This window comes from Macrobrachium nipponense, chromosome 7 (genome assembly GCF_015104395.2).
Source record: "Macrobrachium nipponense isolate FS-2020 chromosome 7, ASM1510439v2, whole genome shotgun sequence".
NCBI classification, from domain to species: Eukaryota; Metazoa; Arthropoda; class Malacostraca; order Decapoda; family Palaemonidae; genus Macrobrachium; species Macrobrachium nipponense.
The window spans coordinates 80,490,583-80,501,558 of record NC_061109.1 but is presented as its reverse complement, the minus strand read 5'-3'; the positions used below and the strand labels follow the sequence as shown (position 1 = coordinate 80,501,558).

The window sequence follows — 10,976 nt, the reverse complement described above, 5'->3', positions numbered from 1 at the left end:
ATTGTGCAATGTTTTGTTCTTTGAATGTTGCTTAGCAGGAAGTACATTTGTCCTTGGTTTAAAGTTTGTGGGATAAAGATTTTTAGTAGGGTAGTGCAAAGCAGGGAGACAGGGATATTCAGTGTTTTTCTTGGCCTGGGTCAGGGCACAGCACCCTAAGTAGGTTAGGAAGGTAAGGTCATGTTAGGTGAGGACACAACAATCTTAAGAAAGGTTTAGAATGTCTCACACCTGTCCCCTCCCCGTCTCCCCACCACTCTGTATTCTCTGTATTCTAAACGGTCAAAGATTATTTAGGCTTGGAATTGATTCGTAAAGTTTATAATTGACTCTCCACAGGTCCAAATGGGTCTCCTGTTTCTGCTGATCGGTTCGCAGATAGACTTCATTGTTGGGGCGTTCATCGGTCAACTTCCACAGAAGAAGAAGCTCAGGGATTTTTAGGCTTTAATCGTAAGTTTCAAAGTTGGATTTTTGTGGGCCTAGGGGTTGGAACAGCAGAGCAGAAAATGCACGTTACTAGTATGCCATTTCTTGATTGATTGAGATTGTAATATTTGTGAAATGTTTGTGTAGTCATTGTTTGTTCTGAGAAATAAAGCTTTTACATTCATATTGAAATCATTTATGGGTGGTTGCACAAGTTTGATGATGGTAAAAGTTGTTTTTGTATGAATTGAAGGCGCTGGTTCTTAGTTAATCAGTATATTAGTCAGCAGTTTCCTTGACAAAGAATTTGGAGTGATAGGGATCAGAGGTAGCAAAAGAAAATCCAAAAGGGGGAGGCATTGCAACTTTGGGCTGAAGGCTTGCTGCAAAGAATATTGTAATTTTGTCTGTGGCATTCCTTGCAAGGCACATTGTAAGTGGCCCTGCCTTCTCCTTAAGGATTATGCTTGTTTCTCCATTAAAACAAAGTTCTTAATTTTTCCATTGCAGTTTGAAGTCATCAAGGAAAACGGTGATAGTGACTATCGTAGATTTGAAGGCAGCAATCAAAACATTTTCAGTGTTTGGTGTCTTCTTCCCTGCTGTAACTGGAAATTGTTGCTGTGCTAACCTCTCTGGCGATCTGAAGGTACGGTGAACCTGTATTTGTCAAAGAAACAAAATTTGCAAACCAGGTTTTATAAATTGAGTTAAGGTGCAGTTTTTTTTATGTGTTTGAATGGTGATGTGGGATTTTGTTTCAGGAGAAATGTTTAATTGTTATCACTTGTGAAAAAGTTCAATATTTCCTGTAACTGTCAGGTCAATACACTTTTAGGCCATTTAACTCATGAATTTTGTGTGCTAAAGTATGGCCTCATCATGTTAAGAGTTGTTTTGCCACTCTCTTCTTTGTATTCATCCAGACACTACCCTACTTACGAACGAGTTATGTTGAATTGTTTGTAAGTTGGTTACTGAACTTGTCATGCCTCATGCCTCTATAAGTACAGTATGAGATAAAATCAATATAGTACTGTACATTTTTTCAGACTAAAACACAATACATTGTACATACACTACTGTATTTACAGAATAGGGGCTCAAAACAAAATTTTAACTTAATGGGTGGCAAAGAGGAATGCTCCGAACACAATTTTAATTTGTGATTGCATTTGGTTGTAAATGAATGTAAGTTGAATGTCCATAAGAAGAGTGGGGTCTATTGGAGTATAATCGCAGAATGGATTAAATATTTCTCGTGTATTTTATCATGGAACATTTATCGTTTCATTTTTGTTCCTCAGGATCCTGCTGTGGCTATCCCAAAGGGAACCTTGGGTGCCATCTTTACTACATTTATCACGTACATCATTTACCCAATTTTCTTGGGGGCAGCCACTCTTCGTGATGCTTCAGGTGGGTGCTTCCTTCTACCTGTTATTGCCACGTTTGAATTCTGGTGATTTAAGATTCATGTTGGGCAGTGCATTCGACCTCTTACATGCTCATGAATAATTGTGCAATAAAATTTGCATTGCATCATTGTAACCTTCAAATGACTGTGCTAGGTTATTATTCATTACCATTTAGTACCTAAGTACAGTACAAGAAAGAATTGCTTTTTTCTCAACAAGGGTCTTTGCTGAACTAATTATATTATTTTATATTATTATTATTATTTTTTTTTTTTTTTTTTTTTTTTTTTTTTTTTTGCTCTATCAGTCACAGTCCGCCATTCGACTGGGTGGTATTTATAGTGTGGGGTTCCGGGTTGCATCCTGCCTCCTTAGGAGTCCATCACTTTTCTTACTATGTGTGCCGTTTCTAGGATCACACTCTTCTGCATGAGTCCTGGAGCTACTTCAGCCTCTAGTTTTTCTAGATTCCTTTCAGGGATACTTGGGGATCGTGCCTAGTGCTCCTATGATTATGGGTACGATTTTCCACTCGGCATATCCCATATCCTCCTTATTTCTATTTTCAGATCTTGATACTTATCCATTTTTTCCCTCTCTTTCTCTTCAACTCTTGGTGTCCCATGGTATTGCGACATCAATGAGTGATACTTTTCTTCTTGACTTTGTCAATCAACGTCACGTCTGGTCTGTTTGCACGTATCACCCTATCCGTTCTGATACCATAGTACAGAGGATCTTTGCCTGATCGTTTTCTATCACTCCCTCAGGTTGGTGCTCGTACCACTTATTACTGCAAGGTAGCTGATGTTCTTGCACAGGGCTTTTGCCACTGAATCATGCCTCTTTTTTGTACTGGTTCTGTGCAAGTGCCGGGCATTCACTTGCTATGTGGTTTGATGGTTTCATTTTTTGTATTGCAACTTCCTACATATGGGAGAGATGTTATTTCCGTCTATCATACTTTGAACATATCTGGTTCTTAGGGCCTGATCTTGTGCCGCTGTTATCATTCCTTCAGTTTCCTTCTATAGCTAGCTCCCCTCTGTAGCATTGCCAATGTCATCGCTGGCTAGTTCTTTAGTCTGTCTCAGTATTGTCCGTGCATTGGGTTTGTTTTTGCCAGTCCTCTGTTCTTCTGTCTTTCTCCTGTCGCTGATATTTCTGGGTTCTCGTCTACTTTTATTAGTCCTTCTTCCATGCACTCTTAGCACTCGTTCTTCACTGGTGTTCAGATATTGCCCCGTGCTCTGTTTTCGATGTTGACGCAGTCCTCTATACTTGGTAGCCCTATCACTCAGTCCGTGTCGTGTTATGTAAGTCTGTCCGTATTTCGCTCTTGGATGTAGTGCTTTGTGTATTGTCATTGTTTCCTGGTTTCTGATCTATGCTGCGAGTTCTGCTTCGTCCTTCCACTATTCTGCGCGTACTGTTACTGGCACTGCCATGTGTTTATGGCTTTTATCATATTTCGGCGTTGAGTTTGGACTTGAGTATTCGCTTGGAGTCTCTGATATATTCTTTCCTGATCGGTCCTTCATATCTTGTGTTTAGATCTCCCTTCCATTATTCCCAGGTATTTGTATCCTGTTCATTCTATGTGTTTGATGTTGCTCCCATCTGTAGCTTCTATCCTTCAGTCTCGTTACTTTGCCTTTTTGTATGTTGACTAAGGGCATTTTCTATTCCAACTTCCACCTGATGTCCACAGATACAATCCTTACAGTTGGATGGGTATCTATTTCCTGAGCTCTACCATAACAGCTTGATGTCGCATGAAAATCAGGATGGTGATTTTGTTGCCTCTTTTCTTGAGTTGGTACCCGGCATCCATTTCTGTAGTAATTTTGTCATGGGAAGCTGTATACGAAGGTAGTGGGGGACAGTGAGCGCCCTGGAAGATCCCTTCCTGAATATTAACCTCTGCTAGTCTTATTATAGAGCTTGTAAGTATTGTATTCCAGTTGCGCATTGATTTTGAGGAAGCTGATGGCATTTCCTCTGCCCCATATATTTTCAGGGATTTCTATTAGCATGGTGTGGTATCATGTCGAAGTTTTTATAGTCTCTCCATTCCATGTTTAGGTGGTTTTCTTCTCCTACTGTTCTTCATTACCATTTGTCTATCAGGAGCTGGCTTTGTGCCCTACACTTCCTTCTGCAGCCTTTTGTTGGTGGGGGATGGTGTTGTCTCCCTCTAGGTAGTTGTATAGCTTTCACTGATGATACCTGTTAGAACTTCACATTACTGGTAGGAGGTGATAGGCTGGTTACTGGCTATATTTCCCTTACCTTGTCTTTTTGTACTAAGGATTTCTTCTGCGGTCATCCATTTGGAAGTGCTTGGGATTGAGAATTATTATATTTTTATTTTTTTTTCTTTGGCTCTATCACAGTCCTCCAATTCGATGGTGGTTATTATAGTGTGGGGATACGGGTTGCATCCTGCCTCCTTAGAGGCATCACTCTTCTACTATGTGTGACGTTTCAGGATCACACTCTTCGCATGAGTTCATGGAGCTACTTCAGCCTCTAGTTTTCTAGAATTCCTTTTCAGGGATCTTGGGATCGTGGCAGTGATCCTATGATTATGGGTATGATTCCCACTGCACATCCCATATCCTTCTTATTTCTATTTGTCAGATCTTGTACTTATCCAATTTTTCCCTCTCTTTCTCTTTCAACCTGCGTGTCATGGTATTGCGAATCAATGAGTGATACTTTCTTCTTGGACCTGTCAATCAAAGTCACGTTGGTCCTGTTGCGTATCACCCTATCCGTTCTGATACCATAGTCCCAGAGGATCTTTGCCTGACGTTTTTTATCACTCCTTCAGGTTGGTTTTACTCGTACCACTTATTAATGCAAGGTAGCTGATGTTTTGCACCAGGCTCCAGTGGAGGGCTTTTGCTATGAAATCATGCCTCTTTTGTACTGGTTCTGTGCAAGTGCCGGCCTTCACTTGGCTATGTAGGTTTATGGTATCACTTTTTCGTATTGCCACTTCCTACATATGGGAAGAGATGTTATTTCCGTCTATGTAATTGAACATATCTGGTTCTTAGGGCTGATCTAGTGCCGCTGTTATCATCTTTCAGTTTCCTCTTTAGCTGCCCCTCTGTAGACATTGCCCAATTGTCATCGATGGCTAGTTCTTCGTCTGTCTCATGAGTGGCGTGATTGGTTTGTTGTGCCAGTCTCTGTTCTTTCTGTATTCTCTGTCTCTGTATATTTTGGGTCTTCGTCTGCTTTTATTAGTCTCTTTCCCATGCACTTTAGCCCTCGTCTTGCAATGGTTGTCAGATATTGCCCCAGTGCTCTGTTGTCATTTGACGCAGTCTCTATACTTAGTAGTCACTCTACGCCTCCTTTCGTGTTATGTATAGTCTGTCCGTATTTGCTCTGGTGTAGTGCTTGTGTATTGTCATAGTTTCCTGGTTTTGGATCTATGCTGCGGAGTTCTGCCTTTGTCATCCACTATTCCTGCGCTGTATCGATTACTGGCACTGCCCAGTGTTTAGGCTTTTATCATATTTCCGGCGGTGAGAAGAGGACTTTGAGTATCGCCTTGGTCTCTGCATATATTCTTTTAATCGTGCCTCATTCTCTTGGTGTTTTATAATTCTCCTTCCATTATTCCAGGTATTGTATTCTGTCTCAACTAGTGTTTGATGTGTGCTGCTCCCATCTGGGAGCTTTATTTCCCTCAGTCTCGTTACTTTGCCTTTTGTATGTGACTAAGGCGCATTTTTCTATTCCAAACTCATCCTGATGTCCCCAGATACAATCCTTACGTCTGGATTAGGGTATCATTTCCTTGATGCTCTTACCATACAGCTTGATGTCGTCCATGAACATCAGCTGGTTGATTCTGTTGCCTTTTTTTGAGTTGGTACCCGGAATCCATCTTATGTAGTATTTTGTCAGGGATCATGGCTACTACGAAGAGTATGGGACAGTGAGTCGCCTGGAGATCCCTCTCTGATATTAACCTCGTAGTCTGATTCCAGAGTTGTAAAGTATTGTATTCCAGTTGCGCTATTGTTCATTTTTGAGGAAGCTGATGGTATTTTCGCTGCCCCATATAGTTTCAGGCATTCTATTAGCCTGGTGGGTATATGTCGAAGGCTTTCGTATAGTTCTATGCCATGCCATGTTTAGGTTGGGTTTTCCTTCTCCTACTGTTATCTTACCATTTTGTCATCAGAGCTGTCTTTGTGCACCTACACTCCCTTCTGGGGGGGGGGGGGTGGGTAGCCTTCTGTTGGTGGGGGATGGTGTTGTCTCCTCTAGGAGTTGTAGAGCCTTTCACGATGATACTGTTAGTAAATTCCACATTATGGGTAGCAGGTGATAGGCCTGTAGTTAGGCCTATATTTCCCTTACTCTTGTCTTTTGTATAAGGATGTTATGCTGTGTTCATCCATTTGGGTGCTTGGTGATTGAGACTTATATTATTATTATTATCTATATTTTTATTATATTATTATTATTATTAATATTAATTTAACATAATTTAATACTCAGGCCCATGATATCCATGTACAGATATGATGAGCAGCTACCAGTATCCATTATGAATACGTACAGTCATTATGAGAATGAGTGTTTTTTTAAAAACTTAGGCTATGAGAATTCGTGGTTGTTGAGTTATGGGGTTAGTTTATTGGGAAAGTATACAGGTAACCATCCAGTGTGATACATACAAGAAACCCTTGCAAATCCATGCATACTTAAAACGCTGATTTGATCATTCAAACACAAAAAACTCCCAAAAAATTTGTATACTACTACTTGGGTATTTATCAATAAAAGTGCATTTGTCATGAAAAGATGAGAATACAATAATTAGTGGAAGTTATCAGTGAAAAATACGGAATAGGCGAAATTATCCCCGAATAGTGCCTAGGTATATATATTCTATAGAGAACTAATGAATAGGTGAGTTCTCGAGTCAGAGAACGCGATACAGCGGGTTACAGTAATGTTACTTCAGAAAGAAACTAGCATTTGAAGTTAAAGTTTTTTTTTTTTTCCCTTCAATCATTTGCAACAATGTATATTTATGGAAAAGGTGCCAAAAAAGTGGACAATAAGGTTCTTTTGAATGCGAATTGGTACTTTCAAACATTCAGGCTTGCAGTGGATTACACTTTGAGCTTGAGAATATGGATGCTTTTAATATCTATTTGAAAAACGTTAAGGTATTGTTATCAGTTTGTAACTTGATTTTCAGAAAAGAGGGGTTTTTTGAACAACAGAATGCTGGGGACTGGTCCAATGCTTCTTCGGTGGGGTGATAATTGCATTCAGCAGTTTGCTTCAGAAATAAGCTGACTCCTCTCACATTTCAGGCAATGTCACCGTGTATGAAAACTTATTAAACGAAAACAAGGAGGATGAGTTCAACTTGTCAGGAAAACCAGTGTCACAATGCGTCCTTGCAAAGTAGGAGAACCAGGTGATGAGAGAGAACCTTGCGACTATGGTCGCCAAAACAGTGTCTCAGGTGAGCAGCACAGTTCCTTGCTAATAGCGAAGCTAATATGTAGTGGGTTTCACGATCTTCCTCCTCCCTCCTTTTTTTCCCCCCCCCTAGGCTGGAATACCTGCATGCTATGGTATTTAAATGATCCAATGGTCAGAAAAAGTGTTGTTATCGTTAAATGTTGCAAAATATGTTTAAAAATAAATAATCTAAGCGATTCCAAGTAACTTTTAAAAACATTTTCTGAATCCCAAAAAGTAGGAGCGTGGCAGCATGGGGCCCTTGATCTACGCTGATTTTTGACGCCACCTATTCTTCAGCTATTGCATCTCTTGTGGGAGCCTCGTGTGCCTCCAGGCTTGGACAAGGATAAACTTTACCCCGGCATATTCCTTTCTCAAGGGATACGGAGCCAAACTAATGGACCCTGTCCGTGGCTACTCTCGTTTTTGTAATCTAATTGGGTTGCATCATGATAGTAATGACTGCCTTGTAGAAATTTTACTTAGCTAAAAAATGAAGAAGCTATCAAATATATATATAATATATATTATATATATATTATAGATAATATGATCTTGAATAGATACTATATATAGATTATATATACGATATATATATATATAAATATATATATATGACGTAAGTAAATGAAGAAGTTAAGAAGACAATATAATAAATACACATATATCTATATATAGATATATTAATATATATATATATATAGATATATATATATTAATATATATATATTATAACAGTATATATATATGTATGTATGTATGTATCGTGTGCCATATATATATATATATATATATATATATATATATATTATATAGATCTATATATGGATATATAATATATTCTATATATATATATATATATATATATATATATATATGTGTGTATAATATATATATATATATATATATATATATATATATATATATATATCATTATATAATATATCTATATAAATATATATAAATATAATAGATATAATATATCTATATATATATTATATATATATAAATATATAGATATTCATATATATATCTATATATATATATAGATATTTATATATATAGATATATATATATATAAATATATAGATATATATAGATATATTATCGATATATTATAGATATACATTATATATAGGATATATAGATAATATAGATATATAGATATAGAGATATATATATAGATATATATGTAGACATATAGAGATATATTATAATAATGAATATCATATATATATATATATATATCGATATATATATATGTGTTTGTGTGTGTGTTTATATTCTATAATTATATATATATATACTATATATATATAATATATATATGATATATATATATAGATATATATACTATGTATGTAGTTATATATATACATATTATATATATAAGAATATGTATATATATATATATATATTATATATAGTATATATATAGATATATATATATAATATACATTATTATATAATCTTATATATATAGGAGGATACATATGTAATAGTAATAAATTATATATATAGATATATACATATTTATATAAATATACTATAATATAGATATATATATTATATATATAGATATATATATAGATATATATGTATATTAGTATATATAGATATAGATAGAAATTAATATATAATATATAATAGATCTATAGATATATATTATATATAGATTATATAGATATATATATATATATAGATATATATAGTTATATATATATATATATATTAATATATATAGATAACTATATATATATACTAGATATATATTATATATAATACATATATATATATATATATATAGATATGTATATATATAGATATATATATATTATATATATATATATATATATATATAAATATATAGTATACTAGATATAGATTATATATATAAATACATAATATAGATTATATATATAGATTACTATATATAGATATATATATATATATATATATATATATAATATATATATTATATGTATATATATAGATAGATATATATAGATATATATATATATAGTCTATATATATATATATATATAATATATATATATAGATATATTAGATATATATTTATATATAGGTTGTATGTGTGCATATATATATATATATATATATATATAATATATATATATATTATAATTATATGGACTTATATATATATATATATATATATATATATATATTGTAATATATATATATATATATATATTATATATATATAAATATATCGATATATATATATATATATATATATATATATATATATATATATATAAATACTATAGATTATATCCTTATATATATCTATATATCTATATAGTATTATCATATAGTATATATATATATATAGATATATAAATATATAGATATATATAGCTATATATCTTATATAATAGATAGATATCTATATATCGATATATAGATATATATAGATATATAGATATCGATATGATCTATATATATAATATATATATATATATATACTATATATTTATATTGTAGGACATATATAGATAATATATATATATATATATATAACTATATATATAATATAATAAGATATATATATATGTGTGTGTGTGTGTTATATATATATATAGTAATATATATGAAATATATAATATATATATATATATATATATGATGTAATATATATAATAATATATATATGATATAGTAGATATATATGTAGTATATATTATTAGACAGATATATATTAACTATACATATGTATATATATATTATAGATAATGATATATACATATTTATATTTTTTATTTACAAGTAAGAGTATTATAAGATTAGATATATACATATGTATATATATATAGAGATTATAATAGATATATATATTATATATATAGATATATGATATGATTATATGTATATAGTATATATAGATAGATATAAAAGATATGTATATATATATATCTATAGATATATATTAGATAATAGAGATATATATATATAGATTAATATATATATCGATATAGATATTAGATAGAGATATTACTTTAGATCTATATAGACATAAGATATATATATATATAATATAATATATAGGTTATTTAGATATAGATATATATATATATCTATATATATATATAATTATTAAACTAGATAATATAATAGATAGATATATATTTATTATATATATATATATTATATATATAGATATATATATATATAGATATATATATATTATAATATATATATATATATATAGATATATATATTGTAATATGTATATATATATAGATATATATAGAGGCTATAAGATAATATTATATATATATAATATATGTGATAGATAGATAGATATATATATATATAGATATATATATTTATATATTATATACTATATTGTATGATTATAGAGATAGATATATATATATATAGATATATAGATTATATATAATAATAATATATAATATATGTATATATTAAGATATATATATTATATATAATATATATATAAGATAATATATATAGATATATATATAGATAGATATTTTAGATATATAGATATATAGAGATATATTTTATATATGAGTTAGAATATATATAGATACTATTATATATATAGATTATATATATATAGAGATAGATATA

The 10,976-nt window shown here is 31.7% G+C and overlaps 1 protein-coding gene and 1 long non-coding RNA gene across 2 annotated transcripts in view; one reads left to right on the top strand and one right to left on the bottom strand.

The window, feature by feature from the left end:
• Nucleotides 1-10,976, bottom strand: part of LOC135217234 (bumetanide-sensitive sodium-(potassium)-chloride cotransporter-like) — a 102,909-nt gene that overhangs the window by 18,474 nt on the left and 73,459 nt on the right. The gene's annotated exons all lie outside the window — the stretch shown is intronic.
• On the top strand, nucleotides 1,020-7,237 carry LOC135217238 (uncharacterized). Its single transcript, XR_010315088.1, has 3 exons — nucleotides 1,020-1,078; nucleotides 1,737-1,848; nucleotides 7,202-7,237. It is a non-coding gene; the product is annotated as an uncharacterized LOC135217238 (long non-coding RNA).